Here is a 26,286-nt window from a genome sequence, read left to right on the forward strand (position 1 = left end):
GGTATGTCTAATATTTCAAATACAACACGCATGTTTATTGCAGTGTGACACGTCTTAGTTCTCATTAGTTCTCATTTGCATTTTGACACTAGTTAAACAGTAAGAGTTCGCAATGAAACCTGATCTGTAAAACGCAAGCTTGTAGATGGAGCTGGACAATAATGAAAGCATTCTATTGCCGATGTGACAAAACTATAATGTTAGCTCACTAACACAATCGTACTAATATTTATAAAATGTCTTCTGTCAACATGTGTAGGTTAAGTGGATTGCCTATGCTAAATTGACCATAGCATCCAGGGATGTGCAGGCTAGGTAGATTAGCCATGGGAAATGCAGGGTTACAGGGATAATGGGTTGATGGGTCTGCATGAGACACCCTTCAAAGGGTTGGTGTGGACTCGATGGGCTGAATGGCCTACTTCCACACCAGGGATTCTATGACTATCTGAAATGCTTGATGCTGATTTTTTTTTCCCTGAGAGGGTTGTAAGTCTTTGGTGCCAACCTGCAGATGAAGAGAGTTTGACCCTTGGATTATTTTCAAGGCAGAGGTGGATAGATTCTTGGGAAACAGAAGGATGAAGGATTGTCAGGGCAAGTGGAATGGTATGAAGTTACTATCAGATCTGCAGTGATATTGAATGGAGGAGTAGGTTGACAGGCTGAACAGACTACTCCTGCTCTCTCTTTAAATGTTCATGCAACCCACAAAATGCCATAGGAAGTACATCATCTGCAAATAAATAAGGAGAGGGAAGAAAGTAAAATAAACTTGGATACTGAAACCCAAGTATAAATATGGTTACAGCCTCAATGAATCTACCTTGTAAAGATAAACCCCAGTCTTGAGTTTGAGTTCAGTTGTAACAGTCCCCCATGGTCAATTGTCCATAAGGTCTGGCCCCTTAATTTTTGTCAGCCGGTGTTTGAAGTTCAATAGATTTATGTATGTCAAGGCAAATTAACAATTCTGAAGTTAATAAATTATAAAGGAATATTATTAAGTCTTTAATGATGACTTTAGTCTCTACAACTACCACGTGTATGATACAAAGGAATGATCACAAGGTTGTAAATGTGTTCATTTAAATCCAGTTTAAACAAGTGGCATACTTATTTCTGTGGAATCATACAGTGAGTCAACGTGCTGTTGACAAACGCTTTCCAATAGAGGTCAGTAGACACTAATACATGGTGGGAACTGTAGCTTGATTTCCTGTTTCTGAGGCTAGTCTTTATTGTATCTGATTGTGCTTTGTTTCTTACCTCTGAGCTAAAACCAGCTATTTAGCACAAATTGGGAGTGAAATATGAAATCCAAAGTGAAATCTGGAATCATGTGGGCTGACTAGCTGTATGACACCAAAGAGTTGCACTATGAACCCTGTCACTAGGGGAAATCCATCTTTGTCTTGCAATCTGTCCTGAATTGCGTCATCCATTTTCAGACAAGATGTCGTCATTTGTGATGCATAAAGGCATGGTTTAGTAAGTGAACCAGCCATTGTCTTCTCTACTGTCACAGATCTTGTGAAATTGTATGGGCCATCACTGAGGTGTTTGAAGCTGGGCACTCTAGCCAAATTTCAAATAGCTGCCTCACAGACATCTTGGGAGAAGAATGCCCAGGGGAGGACAGCAGTTGGTGGGGTCTCTTCCTCTAGTAGTACATGGGATGGAATAGAAGCATAAAGGAATTTGGTAACTTCACGAGGGCTGTAAGAACAGGACTGATTTGGTGAAGAAATAACCATGTTCCAAAATGTTTGACAGCTAATAAAGTCACGTAATTTTGGAAAAATTACAGTGAATCAGTGCATGGCAGCAAAGTGATCATTATCAGGGTATCCTGTTTTCAAAATTGGTTGAAGGGTAAATATTGGCCAGGACAACTCCCAGCTCTTTAAATGTTTTATATCCATGTGAGCATACAGATGAGGACTCAGTTTGGCATTCCAGAAAAAGCAGCACTTCTGAGGCACGTGCCAGTTTCATTGATGTTTTCGAATCTCTACAATAGACCTTCAACCCACAACTTTCTGAGTCAGAGGTGAGCACTCTACACTGGGTAAAGGGTGACACATCATTTGAAGTACATACATCTCTTAGACAGTAATGCAACAGTAATCAACAATCTCATACCATTGTGGTTGGAACTAAACTTTCTCACTCCACCTGTTAGCAGGTGTTCTTTTGCCCACATAAATCTTATGGCAAGGCTCAAGGACAAAGGGATGGTGAGAAACCATTTGAACATCGAATAAAGGATGGCAGATATAAATGGAGGAGGAATTACCTCTCTCAAAGTATCATGAATCTGTGGGATTCACTGCCCCAGAGTACGGTGGACATTGAAACACAGAATAAACGTCAGGTAGAATTTTAATTAGTAACAGGTTAAAGCATTATGTGGAGCAGATGGGGAAATGGGGTTGAGACCGAGATCAGATCAGCCATGATCGTATTAAATGGTGGAGCAGGCTTGAGGGGCTGAATGGCCTGCTCCTGCTTTATGTTCTTATATGTATCAATTATTTACTTATAAAGAACTGATCAATGTGGTTAATTTCTTTAAAGCACTTATTGAATTTATGTATAATTTTTCCCTACATTTAACACGTTTTAATACCAGACTTGGGACAGGACAGCAGTGCTAAGGCAAAGGGCTAAGGCTGGGCTATGTATGGTTAACAGGATCCGAGGAGTAATGCAGGACTGACAAAATCCTGGAGTGGGACTGGGCAGTAAAAAGCCAGATCAAAAAGCAGTCAACCTGCTCTCTGACACTGTGTTACCCAGAGTACAAATCAAATGGTGACTCTCAGATCCTTGCTAACCCTATGATTAATAACACCGGAGACTTGACTATTTGTACACTTCCATTGTCAGCCTTCCAAATGACGTTCTGGTTTTGATATTCAAACACGGGGAGGTAGTGGCACCGTGGGAATGTCATTGGCCTAGTGATCTAGGTTCATATCCGGGGACAAGGGAACAAATTCTACCTAAGTCGATGACACAGTTTGAATTTGAATAAAAATCTGGAATTAAAGGTGAGCTCAATGTTGACCACCCACAAACACTGTCAATTGTCAGGAGGAAAGCCCATCTGGTTCACTAATGTCCTTTAGAAAAGGACATCTGCCAGTCTTACCCAAGTCTGGTCTACATAGGACTGCAAATTTCACAGCGATGTAGTTGACTCTTAACTGCCTTCTGGCAATAAATACTGGTCTGGCCAGTAATATCCACATCTTATGAATGAATATTCTAAAAATTTGGTCTTGGAAGTGCAGTGCCCTTCCTCCAGGTATGAGGCCCACAGCAGGATTTGTTAGTAGTGGAAGGTGCACAAGGGTTCAGGAAAGGACTTACCAGGATGTTGCCAGGAATTGAAAGTTTGAGTTATAAAAATAGGCCGGGAATTTTTTCATTGGAGCGTAAGAGGTTGAGGGGTGACCTTATTGAGGTTTATAAAATCATGAGAGGCATAGATAAGGTGAACAGCAGAGAGTCTTTTTCCTAGGGTGGGGGAGTTCAAAACTAGGGGCATATTTTTAAGATGAGCAGAGAATGATTTGAAAAGGACATAAGAGGCAACCTTTTTACACAAAGTTTTAAAAAATCACACAACAGCAGGTTAATGGCCAACAGATTTATTTGGAAGCACTAGCTTTTGAAGTTCTGCTCCTCCAGGTGGTTGTGCGGTATAGAATCATAAGACAGAATTTATAGCAAAAAGGTTACAGTACGTTGGAGCTGTATTGATATATTAAACAAATTTAACTTAAATCTTTCATCTTTTAGAATGGGATAAGCCAGCTTCAATTCTTGAACATGTTAATCCCAGAACTCCTTTTAAGTTACATTCTCAAGATAGCTTTAGATGTTTTGAACAATACATGCTATCTCAGCTAAAATATATATAAGTTTGTGGGATGAATTTGTATTTGCAGAATTACATTTTATTTTGCTCAAAAACTGCATAAATCCATCTAAGATTCTGAAAGTCCCACTTTAGAAATAGAATCAGTTTTACTCAACATTGGGACACAGACGGACTTTAACCTGACACCTTTAATGCATTGTCTGAGCAGAGATAGCACTTATTATTAGAAAAGCTAAAGCTATATTGAGAATTAACTTAAAAGGAATTCTGAGATTTACATAGTAAAGAACTGAAACTAGCATATCTCATTCTAAAAGATAAAAGTCTTAATCTAAATTTGTTTAATATATCATTACAGCTCCATGACACTGTAACCCTTTTGCTATAAATTCTATGTCTTATGATCCCATACTCCACAACCACCATTTGAAGGAGCAGCACTTCGAAAGCTAGTGTTTCCAAATAAATCTGTTGGACTACAACCTGGTGTTGTGCAATTTTTAACATTTAAAGGACATTTGGATGGGTTCATGAATAGGAAAAGTATGGAGGAATTTGGGTCATGTGTGACCAGGTGGGATTAGCTTAGTTTAGGAACATGGTCAGCATGGATTGGTTGGACCGAAGGGTTCTGTTTTCCAGCCGTATGATTCTGTGATGCTGTGGAGCTGAAATGATTGACCTCCAACAACTACAACCATCTGCTTTTGTGCCAGGTATGACTAGAAATCTAAAAAAGGGTTACTGAACCCAAAATATTAATTCTGCTTTCTCTCCACAGACCTGCTAAGTTTCTCCAGCAATTTTTGTTTTTATTTATGACTCTACAAACGATGATAGGAAAGAAATTAGCTCACATTCAAGATCACAGTGACTGTCCTGTTGTCACGTCTTACGAGTTGTTGGAGTTGGGACAAAACACTTGTAAACTTTTTCTTTTAGTCAGAATGGAATGTTTTTTTTAAATACATTCTTGGGATGTGAATATTGCTGGCCAGACCAGAATGTCTTACTGTCCCTTGATCCTGAGCCATTTTCTTGAACCATGTAGCTCATGTGTAATAAGTTTACCCACAGTGCCTGTTTTCTGTAGCAGTCTGATATAACTGAATGATTGCAAGGCGTTTTCAGAGGAGATGTAAAAATCAATGACATTGCTATGAGCCTGGAGTTGCATGTTGTCCAAATCAGGTAAGAATGCAGATTCCATTTCCAAAAGGGCTATAGTTAACTAGTTTGATTTTTCATGGTAATTGAGTAATTTTATGATCATTGTTAATGAGGATAGCATTTAAATCCAGACTTCGCATTTTATAAATTCGTTTGTGGGATGTGGGCTTGACTAGCTGGGTTAGCACCTATTGCCCATCCCTTGAGAAACTGATGAAGACCAGTTACATGCAATCTATTTTTACTCAAATAGATGAACATTGGAATGTGCGTGATATATTTCATTATGACAAACCAACCACTGCATTTTTTTTGGAGTTCCAGAATTTTTGATCCAGCAACAATGAAGGAACAGTGGTATATTTCCAAGGTAGGACAGTGAATGGCTTGGAGGGGAACTTGCAGGCGATAGTGTTCCTATGTATCTGCTGCCCTTGTCCTTCAAGATGGCAGTGGTCTTGGGGTCTAAAAGGTGCTGTCTAAGGAGCTGCTTCCTTGAAGTGTTACAGTCCGGAGGTGTGCAGGTTAGGTGAATTGGCCATGCTAAATTGCCCATAGTATTCAGGGATGTGTAGGTTAGGTGAATTGGCCATGCTAAATTGCCCATAGTATTCAGAAGTGTGTAGGTTAGGTGAATTGACCATGCTAAATTGCCCATGGTATTCAGGGATGTGTAGGTTAAGTGAATTAGTCAGGGGTAAATACAGGATAATAAGGTAGAGAAATGGGTCTGGGTGGGTTACTTTTCGGAGGGTCGGTGTGGACTTGTTGGGCCGAAGGGCCTGTTTCCACGCTGTTGGGATTCTATGATTCTATGATTTGCTGTAGGTAGATACGCAATGCTATTAGGGAGGGATTCCAAGATTCTGATTCAATGATAGTGAAGGAACAGCGGTATAATTCCAAGTCTGGATGGTGTGTGGCTTAGAGGGAAACTTGTGGTTAGCGATGTTTCCATGCATCTACTCCCCTCTTGATGGGCTGCATGGCCTGATCAAATTTCTATTTCTTATATTCATATTTTCATGGAGAAGAAATATGTCAAATGGCATCAGTTAGATTTCCCTCTGTGGATAGTTTCAGTGATAATCTATTCAAATATGTATGGGTCACTCTAAGTTCAGGTCAGTAGATCTCAGCAGATTATATTGGCCTTGGTTTCTCCATTGTTAATGTTGTGATTCCCTGATACTGACTTTATTGATCAATTTAAGATCCAGTGGATCATTGAGTAGGGGGTATGGCTTTAAGATGAATGGCAAATAAAAACAAAGGCAAAATGGCAATTTGTTTTTTACTTAGAGGGGAGTGAGCATGTGTAATATGGTGCCTGAGAGTGTGTTGGAGATAAATTTGATTGTGACTTCCAAAAGGACTGGATAATTATCTGATGAATCAAAAGAGGTTTGCAGGGCTGCAAGAAAAAGTGAGACTTGCTGAGTTACTGGTATGGACATGCCATGCTGAATCACCTCCCATTCTGCGCTGTTTCTATTCTATAAGTCTCACTTAAAGGTTTGGGCTGTGTGAACGAATCTCAGGCAAAGCAGTGGGAAGGAACTGCGATTAACTTCAAAAACCTCAGGGCTAAGACGAGGTTGGAAATTAGCGTGTAATAGGGGAGGCCTAGTGGTATTATCACTGGACTGTTGATCCAGAGAGGTAAAAACAATAACTGCAGATGCTGGAAACCAAATACTGGATTAGTGGTGCTGGAAGAGCACAGCAGTTCAGGCAGCATCCAACGAGCAGCGAAATCGACGTTTCGGGCAAAAGCCCTTCATCAGGAATACCCAGGTTATGTTCTGAGAACCTGAGTTTGAATCCTGCCATGGTAAATGGTGGAGTTTGAATTCAACAAAAATCTGGAATTAAGAGTCTAATGATGACCATGAATCCATTGTAGATTGTTGGAAAAACCCATCTGGATCACGAATGTCCTTCAGGGAAGGAAACTGTCATCCTTACCTGGTCTGGCCTACATGTGACTCCAGACCCATTGCAATGCGGTTGACTCTTAACTGCCCTTGGGGCAATTGGGGGTGGGTAATAAATGCTGGCCTAACCAGCAACACCCTCATCCCATGAATGAATCCTGACACACAAGCAACATAGGGTGAGGATGGGATTGAGTGCTCTGTGATGGAGTTCACCGTCAAACAGCTTCCTTACTGCCTAGGTATATCTTTGAAAAATAGCGACTTGGGTGTGAGCACCAAGAATGTGGCAAGTATTATACCACAACACTTCCTGAGACACGGGATGGTGGGGTGGGGTGGAGTGGAGAAAGAAATTGTTTTGAAAGTAAAAAGCAGAATTAGCATTCTCCTTCTCAGACGAGGTGACATTAATAGAACAAATACCAGTTGTATTTTTAACAAATGTTGATTTTTACTAAGATTCAGTGATGTACTGTTTATAGTTACAGACTAACCCCGTCTCTTACATAACAGACCCTGACTAGCTGTCAGCCTCCCTCCTTGACAGTGTAACTTTTTTTTAAAAAGTTTTGTGATTTACATATAAAAGAAGTGAAACCAACATGTCCATTCTAAAAGATGAGAGACTTAACAAACAATCCAGGCCTTTTTCAATATATAATTTCAGTTACATCACACTGTAAACGTTTGCTATAAATTCTGTGTCTGACAATCTTATTCTGCATAACCATCTGACAAAGGAGCTGCGCTCCAAAAGCTAGTGCTTCCAAATAAATCTGTTGGACTATAACCTGACGTTGTATGATTTTTAACTTTGTACACCACAGTCCAACACTGGCGTCTCCAAATCATGAACCCCCATTCCCATTGCATAAACAGAAAATCTTGTGTCAGTAGAGTTAAATTAAATATTTCTCATCTCTGAATCATGCTTGGGTGAGCTTCCCCCTGACTGTACAGCTGACAGTAGCTCAGCCTAGTTGTAACTGTAGTTGAGGGAGGGAGTAGGCTGAACATCCCACTGTCTGAGATTAGTACAGGATGTCCTGAGGGTGAGGATTACTCATTACATGAGGGCAGTTGTGCCTCTGAGCTGTTCCTGTGCATTACAAGGAAAACTTCAAATATCTTCCATTACCAGGATATAGGGTTGTGGTGGACGATCGTGGGCTTTCTCCTCCCTTCCTGCACCTACACCCTCCCCCATCACACCCACACAGCACACTATAAGCCTGTCTGGGCCTTGCCCCCCTCCCCCCACAAAGCAATAGCATCTCATTGCTGAGAACACAGTATCTGTCTCTCCATGAGAGACATCATTGAATAGAAAACATCAAACTATGAGAACATAAGGCTGTCAACTGGGCACCACATTCGGAACAAAGACACGTTCACTACATGTTTGAGAAAAAAATTTCTCTTCCTTTTACCGACACACAGGTTTACAACTCCACGGGGGCTCCTATAGGAGCATGCTTCACATACTCAACTGAATCATTGGGCACAGAAACAGGCCAGTCTGCCCTTCTTTAAAGGCACTGTTCAAAAGTCCCACTTTCCTGTTCCTTCCCTCCAGCCTTGTGTTTTTCTCTTATTTAAGTATTCCCTTTTGAATGATTTTTGTTTGAATTTCTTAGTGTTTGTTCATGTGTGTATAGGGGAGTCATTGCTAATGTCTAATTGACGTTGCACTGATTTGCTGGGCCAATTTTTAGAGGGCCGTTAAGAGTCAGCCACATTGCTGGGGTCTGCAATCACATGTAGCCCACACCAGGTAAGGATGGCCGATTTCCTTCACTAAAGGACACAAGTGAACCAGATTTACAATAACTGATAGTGGTTACATGGTCACCATTAGGCTGGCTATTACTCAATTTTTTTAAAATTGAATTCAAATTTCATCATCTGCCATGGTGGGATTTGAACCCAGATCCCCAAAAACATTAGCCTGGGGTTCTGGAATAGTAGTCCACTGATTTTACTACCGTGCCACTGTAGTGATAGTAACAAGGTCAGCGAGTTGGTCATCAAAGAATATGAGTTCCCTGATTGGGGCTGCTAACCTGGTCCAATCAGGGAGTCCTGGCTGACAGATATAAAGTTCACTCCACCCTGCCCTGTTCTTCACTGTCTGATCACACAGCATTGCCCTTTGATGTGAAGGGCACTGCTTGTCACTGGCCACTCGGGTGTTTCCTTTCTTCCTGGTGGCGGAAACTGAATAAAAATACGTGCACCTTGTGTCTCTCACTGTGTCTCACACCTGCACACGCACACCATGGATGCTGGGGAAAAAAATAAGCACTACCACAGTTAGGCGGTAGTGTGGGGGTAAAAAACAAAAGGAAAAAAATAAACAGGAGTGTCAGAGATTTTGTAAAAAAACAAACAAAAATTTTTTAAAAATAAACAGGAAGATCAGGGCTTCCGTTCAATCTGAGAGCTGGCTCTCAGGGAGCTGGCTCAGTGTTCAAGGAATCTCCTCTGAAGAAAGAAAAAATAATGTTCACTCCAAGAGCTGGCTCTGAGGAAGCCAGAGCTGAAAATGTGTTGCTGGAAAAGCGCAGCAGGTCAGGCAGCATCCAAGGAACAGGAGAATCGACATTTCGGGCATCAGCCCTTCTTCAGGAATGAGGAAAGTGTGTCCAGCAGGCTAAGATAAAAGGTAGGGAGGAGGGACTTGGGGGAGGGGGATTGGGAATGCGATAGGTGGAGGGAGGTCAAGGTGAGGGTGATAGGCTGGAGTGGGGTGGGGGCGGAGAGGTCAGGAAAAAGATTGCAGGTTAGGAAGGCGGTGCTGAGTTCGAGGTATTTGACTGAGACAAGGTGGGGGGAGGGGAAATGAGGAAACTGGAGAAATCTGAGTTCATCCCTTGTGGTTGGAGGGTTCCCAGGCGGAAGATGAGGCGCTCTTCCTCCAACCGTCGTGTTGCCATGGTCTGGCGATGGAGGAGTCCAAGGACCTGCATGTCCTTGGTGGAGTGGGAGGGGGAGTTGAAGTGTTGGGCTACGGGGTGGTTGGGTTGGTTGGTCCGGGTGTCCCAGAGGTGTTCTCTGAAATGTTCCGCAAGTAGGCGGCCTGTCTCCCCAATATACAGGAGGCCACATCGGGTGCAGCAGATGCAATAGATGATGTGCGTGGAGGTGCAGGTGAATTTGTGGCAGATATGGAAGTGTCCCTTGGGGCCTTGGAGGGAGGTAAGGGGGGAGGTGTGGGTGCAAGTTTTGCATTTCTTGCGGTTGCAGGGGAAGGTGCCGGGAGTGGAGGTTGGGTTGGTGGGGGGTGTGGACCTGACGAGGGAATCACGGAGGGACTGTCTTTTCGGAACGCTGATAGGGGAGGGGAGGGAAATATGTCCCTGGTGGTGGGGTCCGTTTGGAGGTGGCGGAAATGACAGCGGATGAAACGTTGGACATGGAGGTTGGTGGGGTGGTAGGTGAGGACCAGTGGGGTTCTGTCCTGGTGGCGGTTGGAGGGGCGGAGCTCAAGGGCGGAGGAGCGGGAAGTGGAAGAGATGCGGTGGAAGGCATCGTTGACTACGCTTGGGGGGAAATTCCGGTCCTTGAAGAAGGAGGCCATCTGGGTGGTACGGTTTTGGAACACCGCAAGAAATGTAAAACTCCACACACATCATCTATTGCATCTGCTGCACCCGATGTGGCCTCCTGTATATTGGGGAGACAGGCCGCCTACTTGCGGAACATTTCAGAGAACACCTCTGGGACACCCGGACCAACCAACCCAACCACCCCGTAGCTCAACACTTCAACTCCCCCTCCCACTCCACCAAGGACATGCAGGTCCTTGGACTCCTCCATCGCCAAACCATAGCAACACGCCGGTTGGAGGAAGAGCGCCTCATCTTCCGCCTGGGAACCCTCCAACCACAAGGGATGAACTCAGATTTATCCAGTTTCCTCATTTCCCCTCCCCCCACCTTGTCTCAGTCAAATCCCTCGAACTCAGCACCGCCTTCCTAACCTGCAATCTTCTTCCTGACCTCTCCGCCCCCACCCCACTCCAGCCTATCACCCTCACCTTGACCTCCCTCCACCTATCGCATTCCCAACGCCCCTCCCCCAAGTCCCTCCTCCTACCTTTTATCTTAGCCTGCTGGACACACTTTCCTCATTCCTGAAGAAGGGCTGATGCCCGAAACGTCGATTCTCCTGCTCCTTGGATGCTGCCTGACCTGCTGCGCTTTTCCAGCAACACATTTTCATCTCTGATCTCCATCATCTGCAGTCCTCACTTTCTCCTCTGAGGAAGCCAGACCAGTGTCAAGTACTATGCGCGTGTAAATAAAGTGTAACTTGATGATGGGATATTGATGATGGGATTCAGACACTAATTCCCTTAATTTTCGTTGCTCTTTCAGTTGGTGTATTGCAGCTCACAATTTACTGAATGAGGTTTGCTTGTTGATGAAGCTTCAGTCACTGGAAGCAATTTCACCTTCTTGACCCAATCCCTCAATACCCTTCCAGATTCTAAACACCCCATCTGATCTCTGAATGTCCTCTATCTCTAAGGGGAACATTCTTAATTTCTCCATTTAAATGGAGACTTTCAACCTGGTTACTGTATCATCACCTCTTGTGGTCTTGACCAGTGTTTGATAAAGGTTTAATTGGTATTTTGTTAAGGTTTAGTATATGGCTTTAGGTTGATTCTTTACTGCATGGAATCGGGGGAATGTTGGATGGCTATTTTTGAGTGTCACCAATGTTATGGTTAAGCTGTAAACCTATTGTTGCTCAACATCCTTAGGTATACAGCTTCCAGCAGGGAAGTGTGAGTTTCAAACAGTTCATTATTCCTCTGTCACAGGTAGAGTCAAGTGACAATGTTTGCCTTGCATGTGAAGCAATGTTTGATCAGTTTGACACCTCTATATAATTGACAAACCAATAATTTTATACACCACCAACTTACATTCTGGTGTAAAATCTGCATGCATATACTTGAAAATGAAAACAAATTATTGGGTTATGTTGAAGAATAGAGGAAATGGGGGTGATTAGAAAACTCTTTCAAAGACACATATCTGATAGGCTGCATGTCCCCCTCCTATATGATTCTGTTTATGATCGTATTTGCAATGGAGTTGCTCAACAAAGAGACCTTGGAGTGCAGGTTCATAGCTCCTTGAAAATGGAGTCGCAGGTAGGTAGGATAGTGAAGAAGGCGTTTGATATGCTTTCCTTTATTGGTCAGAGTATTGAGTACAGGAATTGGGAGGTCATGTTGTGGCTGTACAGGACATTGGTTAGGCCACTGTTGGAATATTGAATGCAATTCTGGTCTCCTTCCTATCGGAAAGATGTTGTGAAACTTGAAAAGGTTCAGAAAAGATTTACAAGCATGTTGCCAGGGTTGGAGGATCTGAGCTACAGGGAGAGGCTGAAGAGGCTGGCGCTGTTTTCCCTGGAGCGTTGGAGGCTGAGGGGTGACCTTATAGAGGTTTACAAAATTATGAGGGGGCATGGATAGGGTAAATAGACAAAGTCTTTTCCCTGGGGTTGGGGAATCCAAAACTAGAGGGCATAGGTTTAGGGTGAGAGGGGAAAGATATAAAAGAGACCTAAGGGGCAACTTTTTCACACAGAGAGTGGTACGTGTATAGAATGAGAGGATGTGGTGGAGGCTGGTACAATTGCAACATTTAAGAGGCATTTGGATGGGTAAATGAATAGGAAGGGTTTGGAGGGATATGGGCCGGGTGCTGGCAGGTGGGACTAGATTGGGTTGGGACATCTGGTTGGCATGGACGGGTTGGACCGAAGGGTCTGTTTCTATGCTGTACATCTCTATGACTTTGGTGTATTTGAGATGTGTGTATGATGCGTGTGAGATGTGTGCATGTGGGTGTCTGTGAGGTGTGTGTGGTGTGTTTGAGGTGTGTGTGAGATGTGTGTGTGTGTGAACACTTGTACTGATTTGCACGATGCTGCATTGGAATTTGTGACTGGGATTCAGGAGTGATTTTGGTAAATTTTATTGATTTCTGCACTGAGGTCAGAGATGAAAAAACATCATCTACACATCAAGGGTTTGGAGGGATATGGGCCGGGTGCTGGCAGGTGGGATTAGATTAGATTGGGATATCTGGTCAGCATGGATGGGTTGGACCGAAGGGTCTGTTTCCATGCTGTACATCTCTATGACTCTATGACTCTAAGTGATGATCTAGTGTTCTCATTGCTGGACAGTTAATCCAGAGACCCAGGTAATGCTCTGGGAACCCTATTTCAAATCCCACTGTGGAATTAAGATTCTAATGATGACCATGAATGCATTGCCTATTATTGGGGGAATATCCCATGTGGTTCACTAACGTCCTTTAGGGAAGGAAACTGCCATCATCACCTGATCTGGCTGACTCCAGACCCAAAGCAATGTGCTTTACCCTTAAGTGCCCTCTGAACAATTTGGGACAGGCAATAAAAGCTGGACTAACCAGTAATGCCCTCATCGCATCAATTAGTATTAAAAAAAACTAAAAATAGTTCAATTAATCTCGAACCTTATGCTTATCACTCAATCTGCTTGTGATTCCAATCTAGCTTGGGTCTAAGGTCCTATCTTCTTCCTTGGCCACTGAGGGAAACTGCTGATCACTTGCCCTCCAACTCACAATACATTGATAAAGAAGCCATCCCTGAATCTTTCTGATCTCTGTAATCAAACACAACTCTCTCCTACCTTTCAGATGTTCCTTAAAACTGACCTCTGTGACAAAGCCTTTGGTCACCTGAGCTAATAATGCCTTCTAACTGTGTCAAACCATGGTTAATGATGTTAAAAATCACACAACAGGAGGTTATAGCCCAACAGGTTTATTTGGAAGCACTAGCTTTCAGAGCACTGCTCCTTCGTCAGGTGGTTGTGTCATTTTTAATAGTTCTCCTGTGCAGCACATTGTTTTACTCTGTTGCAGACATTTTAAGATGTGTGCGTGTGTGTGTGTGTTATAGTTGTTGCCAGAAAGGATATGGGATATTTCAGATTCTGTCTAGCATCAGTGGTTTACGCTTAAACAACATTTTATTTGGCTGACCTGAGTGTAAAAGAACTGAGACAAAATAATAACTGCACTGACCTATTTACACATGAATGAAGTGTTTGCATCTGGTGCACTTTCCAATGTATATTATGACAATAACTTTTGAATAAGTGTCATATACTATAGATGGGTAATCAAATTTCAGCTTTGATGTAGCAAGGAATAGAAAAACTTCACAACTTTACAGTCAATGGAGTACTTTGTGACGAGTCGTCTCTGTAATAGAAAAAACACAGCAGCCAATTTGTGCACAGCCAGCTCCACACTAACCAATAGATGATGATAGCTCCATCAATTTATACCATTGGCCACAGTCTAACAAAATCCCTGTGCTTGTTACTACTTTTTTAAACAGAAGTCACAAACTATACCGTCCCCATCAAACATGTACAGCTCAGCATAAGACACAGAGTCAAGCTGCCGCCACTCTTTTTAAAATGAAAGTAAATCTCCCCTCTACTCTTTTAAGCTGAAGGTAAAGCCCCCTCAACACTAAAGCCTACACTTTATTTAAACATTGCAGAGGGAATCTTTACATTCACCAGATGGGACCTTGGTTTAACATTTCATCTGAAATACAGCACCTCTGACAGTGAATCCCTTTCTCAATGGGGCGTGGTGCATCAGTTTAGAATCTCTGCTTTAATCTCCGAAGTGGAAAACCTTTTGTCTCAAAAGAGATGGGCATTATTCATTAAATCTCATCCGGCACCATAACCAGGCTGGTATGGATCAAATACTTTCACAGCCAAAGTGAATGTTATGGACAGTCGAGAATTATTGTGATTCCACATACCTCATAAGGCACAAATCAGGAAGGTGATAGAATACTGTGTGCTACTTCATCAATACTCCAGCAACTCAGCACCACCCAGGACAAAGCAGTCCATTTGATCAAGCACCCCATCCACGACCTCCAACACGCACTCCCTCCATCATTGACACACTGGGTTAGGAGTGTGTACTATCTGCGCGATATATTGCGGGGCAGGGGAATAGGTAATCCAAGATGGAGGACGGGAACGATTTATGGCTGTAACAGGCAGCTCCTTTTTTGAGGTGTTTTAAGTGTTGGAGGTGATTTCCTCGAATTCCAGGAGCAGCAATTACTGTTTTATGTGCTGTTGCATTGTTTTGGAACTTCAGAGAAATAAAAAGTCAAAACAACAGCAGTTTTAAAAGGGAGAGGAACAGACAAAGGAAGCACATGGTGAGGTCAATGCAGGAGAGAGAGAGAGAGAAAGAAACCCACACTGCTAACTGACACACCAGTGAACCTGCACAAGTACTGCCTTTGCTGTTTGAATTCATAAGTCGCTGGACATCGGACTGCATCCGGGAAAATTAACAAACAGTGAAATTCACAATTAATCTTGGAGAATCCTGTTTGGGAGAGGTCACAACACAGAAACAGATAAGTGAATATTTTATGTGTGGCCTTACAGGAAGTCTGCAGTAGTAAGTAGAGTGGGTTCTTTCTTGCATGCAGAGGGGGGTACATGTATGGAATGAGCTGCCAGAGGAAGTGGTGGAGGCTAGTACAATTGCAACATTTAAAAGGCATCTGGATGGGTATATGAATAGGAAGGGTTTGGAGGGATATGGGCCAGGAGCTGGCAAGTGGGACTAGATTGGGTTGGTATGGACGGGTTGGACCAGAGGACCTGTTTCTGTGTTGCACATCTCTGACTCTATGATAGGGTGGTAAGAAGGCTGATGGCCTTTATTAGTTGAAGCATTGAATACAAGAGCAAAGAGATTATGATGGAGCTATGTATAATGTTAATTAGGTCAGAGCTGCAGTACTGTGTGCAGTGCTGATCGCCATACTATAGGAAGGATGTGATTGCATTAGAGAAGGTGCAGAGAAGAATTCACCCGGATGGATAGGGTGAACAGCCGAGGTCTTTATCTGGATGGGTACATGAATAGGAAGGGTTTAGAAGGATATGTGCCAAATGCTGGCAAATGGGATTAGACCAGTTTAGTTCTGGTTTATTTCAGAAGTTTAATTCAGTTCTGATTTGGCATGGATGAGTTGGACTGAAGGGTCTGTTTCCATGCTGTATAACTCTATGTTGCCTGGGTTGGATTGATTCAGCTATAAACAGCCACTCAATAGACTGGGGTTGTTTTCCTTAGAGCAGAGAAGGCTGACGACAAACCTGGCTGAGGTTTATAAAATCATGAGAGGCATACATAGAGTAAATAGGAAGAAATTTTTCCCACTAGTAGACTGGTCAGTAAGGAAGAGACATAGATTTAGGGTAAAGGGCAGGAAACTTAGAGGGGATATAACAAAAGATTATTTCACCAGAGGGTATTGGGAACTCGCTGTCTGAAAGAGAAGTAAGCGCAGGAACCATCACAACATTTAGGAAATATTTAGATAATCACTTAAATTGCCTTACTGTGAGACACTGAGCCAAATGCTGAAAAATGGAACTACAGTAGGTAGGTGCTTGACGACCAGGATAGGCATGACAGCTGAAGGGAAGCTGGCCTTACAGTGACATCAATGCAATTTCTGACACAGAGCAATGTCCCAGTACTGATGGAACCGATAACTGTGGCGCTGGCAAAGCACAGCAGGTCAGGCAGCATCCGAGGAGTAAGACAGTCGACATTTCGGGCATAAGCCCATTCCTGATGTAGGGTTTAGGCCCGAAATGTCGACTGTTTTACTCCTCGGATGCTGCCTGACCTACTGTGCTTTGCCAGCGCCACATTTTTTGACTCTGAGTCTCCAGTATCCTCACTTTCTCCCAGCCTTGATGGAATCCAGGGGATTGTCTGTTCCCACCTACTAATCAAAAAGTTGGGAGAAAATATTAGACTGTGTGTGGATGGGTGAGGAGGGGGAGGAAATATGGAACAAAAAAAATCTAAAAAGAACCAATTAATTAAAATTTACAGATTTGTTGTGTTTGATAAAATCAAAATGTTGGAACATATACCTATTTCCAATTAGTTCAATACAAAAGCTGCAAATTGTCTCCTTTATTTCTTTCCAAAATTTATTATTTTCCTTCTTCTATCTCCATCTGTTTGTCTTCACTTTGTCTCACGTGGTACATTAATCTAAGCAGTATTTGACAGCGATTTACGAAAAGACTCAAGTCCTAAATCTTCCTTCTTTACATTTTGTTTTTAATGGTCTTTTTTCCTTATTACTTGTTTCCTCATTCTCTACGAATCTCAATGCTCTCTCCTCCTCCTCCGCACCCCCACTCCAGTCTGTGTTGTCAGCAGTGAATTCAAACACTGCTGTTGATTCATATGCCGGACCAATGTACCTACCAAACACACAGACACAGACACACACACACACACTCGTTCCTGTTCTCGTCTCTCGTTCAGTCTAAATCTGGTGGAAACTTAAAATTCTTTCTGTGTATGCTTGGCTCTCTGTGTCATTTTTCCTCTCTTTCCCACTCTGTCTGTGCCCACACTCTTCTCAGCTTTTCAACCCCCTTGGCTCAGACATTCTTTCATTGTCTCTACCGGATTGTCTCTCTCTGGGTCTGTGCTCACTCTGTTCCTCCCCCCCCAGCCTCAGGGAAACGCGTCACTATCTCTCAGTCTATGCAAAACCACTCAGGGGGTGGGGAAAAAGCCTCTTAAGGAGGTCCATGGAACTTGAAGGCAACATCTTTATTGGCATCAAATTTCTTTATGAAGTTAAAATTACACTCTGATTACAGCATTTTGGAAGCATCCAGGTTTCGTTGTACACTATAGGCAAAACAATTCACGTCTGTATTTGCTAGACAAGGGCATGAATACTTTTACGACATATTTGCAAATCGATTTTAATTAAGATCACTTAGTTTTAACTGGGACACGGTGAAGGCCGTTCCCTTAAAAACTGAAGTCACTTTGCATTTTGTTTTTTACTTTTTTTTTCAAAAGGAAGACGCTCCGTGATGAGAACTGTCCAAGTAAAGTTCTGTGCTACTATTCCAAACAAAATACTGTAAGGCGCTAAACTTCTGAACAAAAAAAAATGCCAAAAATACTCTAATTGAAAGGTCACAGACCTGAAATTTTTTTCGCTACCAATTCTGCCTGTCCTGTCGAGGATCTTTCTAGCCTTGTCTGGTTTTACTAAATTTTATGAGTGTTGCATCAAAATTGCTACAACTTCCCATGTGCAAAATACATGGGAGTAAGAGAACAAATAGTCCCTGACCCTGGGCATTTGATTTTTTTTAAAAATCAGTGTTCAAAGCCAGTCTCCACACTGGCCTATGCACATGTATTCGAGCATGTGAACTATTTTGGGGTTGTTCAGTTTTGTTTTTAAAATCTGAGGCGGCAAGACTAATGTCTACAGCCATACGAGACTGCCCATTGTCCGGTACATGGGTCAAACACAGAGGTATACTGCTGTATTATCCCAAAACCCGATACCCTGGTGCTGGCTGATTTAAAAATATTCCTGCTTCCACGTCCCTTGTCCCACTCTGTCTGTGCTTCACCCTATAGCCCCTCAATCCAATTCCAGCCCAACTGTAATCGTTCCAATTAAGAGCACCCAAAATCATCAATCTCTCTAGCTCTTTGAAACCTGTATGTCCGTCCTTATGTCCCTCAGGCAAATGTTCTTCGACAACATTGGTTTGAAGCTCCAAAACACGTTTTACGATATGAAAGGCGCTACCCAAATGAAAGTTGTTTGCTGTGTAGTTTTAACTAGTGCCAGCCACTGTCAAGAAAGTAAAAGCAAACAACTGAGGATCAAAAAATGAAAATTTGCACGACAGTGAAAATTTTCAGGCGGCCAAGTGCCCAACTGAGGGAAAAATAAGTGTCACCAGAGGTGGGGTTGGTAGACTATGCCCTGAGTACCAGCTAGACCCACTGGAGATGAAAAAGCTGACCAAGTGATGCCACCAATGGTTAAAATCTGCAATCCACCCCCCCAACCCAAAACATGTAAAGGCATTTGTACAGATCTTGAGGACTCGAAGGTGTGAGAAATGTTGCAACATCAGACAGCTGAGTGAAATTGCAACAAATGTTACCAGGGAGAAAGATACTTACACTAATTCATCTCCCCCAGGATTTATCTTTATATGGGGGTGGGTGGGTAATTATTTATGCTGAGGTGGGGTAGGGTTTTTTTTTGCTATTTGCTTTTTGCATTTTTCCTTGCATGGACCACCTTAAACGCCTGCAGTGTGACTCAGCTCCCCACCCTCAGAGGGAGCCAGCACCAGGGTGGGGAAGCGCTTTGCAGACATTGAGTGTGCACTGTCGCCATTGCTCGCTGCTGCTGCAGTTTGTAGTAATTTGCTTTTTGGGGAGGTGGGGGTGGTGGTAAGGGGTGGTGGAGCCAGGCAGTTGTGTTGGGAGTTTTTTTTAAGGGGAGGGGGGTGTTTAATTTGTCCTGGAACCCCCTCCCCCCACAGCAGTTCACCCATAAAGAGCGAATCCCCCACCCACACCGCCTTGTCCTGTACTCCGTGCCCCAGGCTCGGGAACACTACAGCCGGCCCCGGAGTCCCCACTCTGAAGCCGAGAGTCGCAAAGCAGCGCCTTGTCTGTCCGTCCACCAGCTCCTAATCCAGGTAAGCAGCAATCCCCGAGTGTAACCTTTAACCACCAGGCTTTGGCGATTAAAAAAATGCCCAACTCTTCATACCCTGTGCGAGATCTGTAAGGAGGGGAGAGATCTGATCCCTCGTTCTGACCCATTTCTCTTTCTCTCTCTCTCTCTCTCTCCCTTTCTTTCTTCTTTTTTCATAGACATGCGTGCATCCAATTTAAAGCAGCAACGTCCCCTCTCCCATCTCCATTTAACTTGGTGGACCCCACCAGAAGTTGGTGGACACCAGCTGTTCTGTATTTTAGTTGTTGGGGGCCTTTTGTCTCTCGGCACCATTTTGCCAGTGATCTCTGTTTTTAGGGGACACAGGGATGAGGTACATTTTCTCACTTTGGAAGCACCCCACCTCCCTCACTATGAACTCTTATTGTCAGAGAGTGTCTTTTGGAATGAGATGTTAAACTCTGCCTGCCTGCTGTAGGCTGTTTTGAAGGAGAGCAGGGGAGTTCTCCCCAGTGTTCTGGATGATATGAATCCTTCAACCAACATCACGGGTCAATACTTGGCAATTGTCACATGTTTTGAGAGTGTGGTGCTGGAAAAGCACAGCAGGTCAGGCAACATCTGAGGACCATGAGAATCGATATTTCGAGCATAGGCCCTTCATTGTCACATGTTTACTTAGGAGATTCCTGTGCATAAATTGACTTTGTGATTCCTACATTATGACAGTGACTACATTTCAAATATATTGTAAAGCACATTGAGATTTTCTTTGGTGGTGAAAGCTGTAAAGAAAGACAAGCCTTTCTTTAACAAGAACCAGATGACGTGTTTTGGAATGAGCAGTATCTAATTTCTTCATATTGAGAAATATGAGCTCTTTAATAATGTGCAGAATTGGCCTTGGGAAATGGTGATTGAGTAAAACAGTACCAATGTCACTGGTACCATTGTTGCCTTTTCTTCACTGGATGTGGATGACTTTCACAAAGCCATTTCACCCAATGGTTGAGAAAATGGTCGTAGCCTCTGTCTGGACAATTATAGAACTCACCCTCATTCAGATGGTGTTGTAGAGTCATCCTGGTAATATTGAATATCGCACGACATTTATATATTGTGATAGGATCTACATATCAATATAGAGACTACTTCATCAATTGTTAAGCCTCAAAACCTATAGATTCATCATCTGCTTTTGGCTGTGCTGTCCTGGATGGTGTCACGCTTCTTGAGTGTTGTTGGAGCTGTATCCATCCACGCAAGTGGGGGATATTCCATCACACTCCTGACTTGTGCCTTGTTGATGGTGGACAGACTTTGGGGAGGCAGGAGCAATGTTCCTGCTGATTATTTTTCCCTGCTGTGCAGGCCTTCCAGAACCGTTGGTAGGATCCCAGAGTATATGTGGCTGCACAGCTCAGAAGGAATGTTGGTGAGGGGGTGAGTTACTCTCCCCCCCCCCCCCCCCCCCCCCCTACCAGCTGCCCTGGTCTCTGACCTTCCCCTTCCAGCTGCAGCGTTGACATAGCTGATCTAGTTAAACTTCAGGTTGGTCGTGGCTTGAGCAAGTTGTCAATGGAGGTTTCAGCAATAGCTGCTGAATGTCAAGAGGAGATGGTTAGATTCCAGTCTTGTTGGGGATGGTCATAGTCTGGCACTTGTAGGACACAGCCGTTGCTTGCTGAATCTATGGCAGTAGTGTCAACAGCCTTGGGGTTAGAAAGGTGGATAATTAACCATTCCAGGGCGTTACCCCAATGAACCATCAGCAGGACCAGGGAGTGGATAGGACCAGGCCTGGATGACTAGGTGCTGGGACATTGTGCATTCCATCTGACCAACCTCACTGTCAAGATGAACATGCTACAGATCCCCGCAGAAAGAGAAACTTGGGCCTATGGAATCACACTGCAACTTAATTTGTACCACTCGTTCCTCCTAGTTAGAATGGAATGAAGCCTAACCCCGCCTCCCCCAATTTGACCATGCACTCTAAAAGAATTTTATTATTGCAGTCATGAAGTTGAATTCATTCAAGATGCCCTCATTTTAGATTTAAAAAAAATATAAAACCCAGCAATGTATCTCTCGCTTTTATGTTTAATGAGATTTGCAATTCAACCTTTGGTCAAAAACCTCACACCTTGTCTGTTTTCTTCCCACTTCTGCGCTGTGTTCAAGTCTCGAGTATGGATGTCAGCTGGCAGTTTGGCCAAGGCAGGAATTGCAGCTGAGTCCTGCCTGACCTGGTGTGACAGGAGACTAAACCTCTCTCTCAATGGTTCAAATGGTCACTGGATTAAATGGGAAGAGATCACTGCCTAAGGGCCCCCCCCCCCCGCCATAATACAGAGAGGGCCTGGGAAATTCTTTGGCCTGAATTCACCAGAAAATATTTGACATGAAATATAGATGTCCATTATAAAGATAACCTTTTTTGAGTCACTTCATGTACTGAATCAAAAGAAATTGATCTACATTTTGGAATGTCAAGTTTGAACTGTTTCATAATATATCTCTGTACAAATCTGAATGAAGTATTGTTTTGAAATGCTGAGTTATTCACTTCTAACTTTATTAGTTAACCCATGCCCTGTCTGAGAATTGGTGTTTTTCAAATAGCTTGCATTTTAAGTGCAAAATGACTTGTAAATATATGGTTAATGTGGAGTTAGCCAGTTAGTTAGTCTGTGTGATTTTTTTTTGGATTATTGTTAACCATCTGAGGAGTTCAGAGACACGTTTTCTAGAGATTTCTTTCTGCTGTCTTTTGCCTCCACCCTAGATTTTATGCCTGAGGAAAGATGGTAGTAGGGGTTAGATGGTGGAGGTTGAGAGAAAAACTATTTAGTCATAATGTGGAGGAGGGCACGTTCTATTTGGAACTGCCCATCCATCTCGAAAGTTAGCATGTGTCTAACAATCTAAAGACCAATGTTTACTCATGTTAATGAGCTAGTGAAGTCACTGTGTTGTGTGGGAACAGAGCCAAGGCCTTTAGATTAGGTAGAGTTGGAATTTTGAGCTCTGAAGCAGCAAGGCCTGCAGGAAAAGGCTTCAGTGTAACTCCTTCGACTCTTTCTGATCCTTGACTTTTCTTGCTGTGCTTAATGCATATGTGGAGCAACTCATTAAACAAAATTAATTACCAGCCACATCGTGAAATTCCAGTGAAATATCTGCCACTACCCCGCCAAGTCCAAGAGAAAGGAAAAGCGATTGAGAAGTAAAACTCAGTGTTGGGCTCTTGTGAAGGGAGATTCAGTGAAGCGCATTTGATTTTCTTTAAAAGAGTCCCTTCAGAAAACAATGGGCCCGAACATCTCACAGCAGAGTGCTGTAAGGAGAGTTTTTAAAAACCGAAAGAATTGTGGATGCTGGAAATCAGAAACAGCAACAGAAATTGCTGGAAAAACTCAGCAGGTCTGGCAGCACCTGTGAAAAGAAATCTGACAACGTTTCGGGTCGAGTGACCCTTCCTCAGAACCCAGGAGAGTTTATACCTCATTCTAAGTGACTCGCCCTCAGTTGTGATTTCTCCGTGTTCATGAGGTTGTGCTGTGCTGTGTAATCTGGCTTGCGCTGGTTGTCAGGTTTCACAGAACCTGTTGCTGTATGACTGCTTCACTGCTTTGTGACAGCTAGGCCCGTGTGAGGTTAGGGGCAACGTCACTCAATCCCAGCAGCTCCTGAGTCTAGTGTGGCAACCATAATTCAGACCAAAAGGGAGCTTTTAATTATCCATGTTCCCATTATGGATTTGAATAGTAGGGGAGGTGAGCCCTGAGTTAGGCAGCGAAGAGAAGTTCAATGTGGGGGAAGGAAGAAAGGCAGCTGCCCCATGCTTTAACTTGCACTGAATTCCATTCCATCAGCATCCCCCCCAGTGCTTGTAGATTTACTTTGGCTCCCAGTCAAGCAACGTCTTGATTTTATAAATTCTCATATTTGTTTTAAGATCCGTCCACGGCTCAGCCCTCAGAATGTATGAAATCGGTTCCTGTACCACAATCCTCCGAGCTATCTGCACTCCTCAGCCTGGGCTCTTGTGCCCCTCACTGCTTTTAATTGCTGCACTATTGGCGGGCTGTGGTTCATGTGACTAGGCCCCAAGTGTTGGAATTCCCCCACCAAACCTCCCTCTGGCTCACTCTTCTCCTTGAAAAGATGTTTTAAAAACCTATCTCTTTGATTCAAGCTCTTGGCCTTCTGCCCAAACATCTCCTTACGTGGCTTAGGGTCATGTTTTGTTTTAAAACAGTCGAGGTCAGGACGTTTCATTACATTTAAGACGTGATACGACTCTGTGTTGTTGAGTCGTATTATTCTGTAATCTTGTGATACTTTAAAAGTCTCCTAGCCTGAGAGGATGAGGGAAATGAAGGGAATATATGTCCTTGCATTCTCCTCAGGGGGTTAGAGATCATAGGCCCATAAATTGGATTGGTGATGCCTCCTACTTTAAGCCACCATGGAGGTTCAGTACGAGGGTCTTCGTTCCCCAGTCTTCCTTCCCCCAGACTGAACTTCTCTCCGCTGCCTTACTCAGGGCTCACCTCCCCTACAACCTTCTGTTCAAATCTGTAATAGAAACAGGGAGCTGAACAAATGTTCCCTCATTCTTGAAGTTCCTGCTGCAAGGACACTTGAACAGTCAATTCTTGTGTGCTCTGTGAGGAATTTAAGTGACTGGCCATTTGCATTGAAGTGCTCCTCTCGCAGCAGTGGATAGCTGTAGATTACTGTTAGCAGTGTCAGTGAAATGAATACTTAGCATTTCCTTATTCCTTGCTCTCTGATTCTGACAGAGAATGTGGCTCTGGCTCTGTCTGTGTTGCGGTCCATAGTGGATGGTACTGTTTGGATCACTGCTGTGAAGATGGTCACTGCATAGAGACCCTCTAGGGTGCCTGGCACTAAGGCTGTGCTGTCCACAGAGGGGCTTGTTGTATTTCAGAATGAGATAGTGCAGCCAGTTTATTTACCATACTCCCCACCCCACCCCAGCTTCTCCGTGAACCCCTTCCCCTCACAAGCTCATTTCGGCTTTGGCCAACAAATCAGTCTCCTCTCACCCCAGGGTTCCTTCTCGGACGTGCACAACACCTTGCGGTTGTGTAGTACCTTGAAGTTTGTAAGTCACCTTCACAAGAGTGATTATCAAACAAAATTGGAACTCAGCCTATTTGGGAAGAGAGACTAGATTGTTTTCCTTAGAGCAGAGAAAGACTGGGTTGGTGTGGGTGGATCTGACTGAGGTGTACGGAATTCTGAGCATAGACTAGTTCAGGAGAGGTTTGTAGAAGGGGTCAGTACCCAGGTGAAAGAGTTTTAAGGAAAGAACGTTTTGGAGTGGATTTGAGGAAAAAGAATCATCCAGAGGGTTGAAATATCTGGAATCCATGTTGCCAGAACATTGGCCTGGGGTCCTGGATTACAGGTCCACTGTCGTTACTGCGCCCTATTGACTGGAATTTTTTTCCCCCACTCTGTCCAAATTGCATCCAATGCCCAAAATGTTGCCACTGCCAACACTTGCATTTGAAGGACTAAGAATCTTTAAAAAAAAAGGCTTTGCATTTCTGTAGCGCCTGGGATGACCAGCAGACCTCTCCAAGCGCTTCTGGCAGCATCTGTGTAGAGAGAAGCAGAGTTAACCTTTCAAGTCAGGTATGACTGTCCTTCAGAATGAAACGTTAACTCAGAATAAAGAAGGGTCATATTGGACTCAAAACTCTAACTCTATTTCTCTCTTCACAAAAGCTGCCAGACCTGCTGAGTTTCTCTAACACTTTCAGTGTTTATTTCACATTATCAGCATCCACAGGATTTTATTTTATTCCCTCTTGTTGCATCTTACAGCCAATGACTTACGGTTGAAATGCCGAAGCTGTTGTCAAGTATGAAGTGTGGAAGCCCATTTGTACACAGCAAGCTCCCATGAACAGTGCTGTGATAATAACCGGATTGTCTATTTGAATGTAGGATTGGCGTTAGACAGGCTGATGGGGATAACTAGTCTTCCTCAAAGTAAGTGCCGGAGGAAGTTTTTGTATCTACTTGAGATGGTTGTAGGAATGAGAAACGTTTGTTATGGGGATGGATTGGATTGGAGACTGTTCCCCTTGAAGGCTGAGTGGAGGTTTGATCAAGGTTTTCAAAATCATGAGCGAGCTGGATAGAGTAGGTAGGAAGAAGCTGGTTGTGCTTGTGAAAGGAATAAAAATTTGACGGCTTAGATTTAAAGTGATTAAGCGTGAGCAAAAACCTTTTCACATGTCAAATAGTTAGAGGCTGGGATGCATTACCTGGAAATGTGGTGGAAGCAGGTTCAATTTGGGCACTGGATGGCTATTTGAATAGAACTGATGTGGAAGGATATGGGGAAAAGACAGGAGATTGGTTCTATCCCTTGGTGCCAATGCGGCTATGATGGGCCAAATAGCCTCCTTCTGTACCGTAACATGTCGGATCTGGAAGTTCTGGTCTGAGTGTAATTCTCTGGCAGTGCAGCTCTCCTTCAGTACTGCAATAGAGTGTTAGCCTCAGGCTTTGGACTCGGGTCCTATGGTGCCCTGGTCTGACCTTGCAGTGGGTCCTGTTCCCCTGTCACCCTGATGGTCACTGACTTGCATTAGCTCCCATTCAAGCAGCATCTGA

The 26,286-nt window shown here is 43.5% G+C and overlaps 1 protein-coding gene across 5 annotated transcripts in view; it reads left to right on the forward strand.

Annotated features, from left to right (window-relative positions):
* Nucleotides 1-19,300: 19,300 nt before the first annotated feature.
* LOC140465753 (NGFI-A-binding protein 1-like) overlaps nt 19,301-26,286 on the forward strand; it is a 60,315-nt gene continuing 53,329 nt past the window's right edge. For 2 of the 5 annotated variants that reach the window (XM_072561462.1, XM_072561464.1), the window contains exon 1: nt 19,301-19,642. The gene's annotated coding sequence lies outside the window, so the exon portion shown is untranslated. The remainder of the gene's footprint in view (nt 19,643-26,286) is intronic. The other 3 variants (XM_072561465.1, XM_072561463.1, XM_072561466.1) reach the window with 3 other exon arrangements.

The sequence above is a fragment of the Chiloscyllium punctatum genome, chromosome 42 (genome assembly GCF_047496795.1).
Source record: "Chiloscyllium punctatum isolate Juve2018m chromosome 42, sChiPun1.3, whole genome shotgun sequence".
Taxonomy (NCBI): Eukaryota; Metazoa; Chordata; class Chondrichthyes; order Orectolobiformes; family Hemiscylliidae; genus Chiloscyllium; species Chiloscyllium punctatum.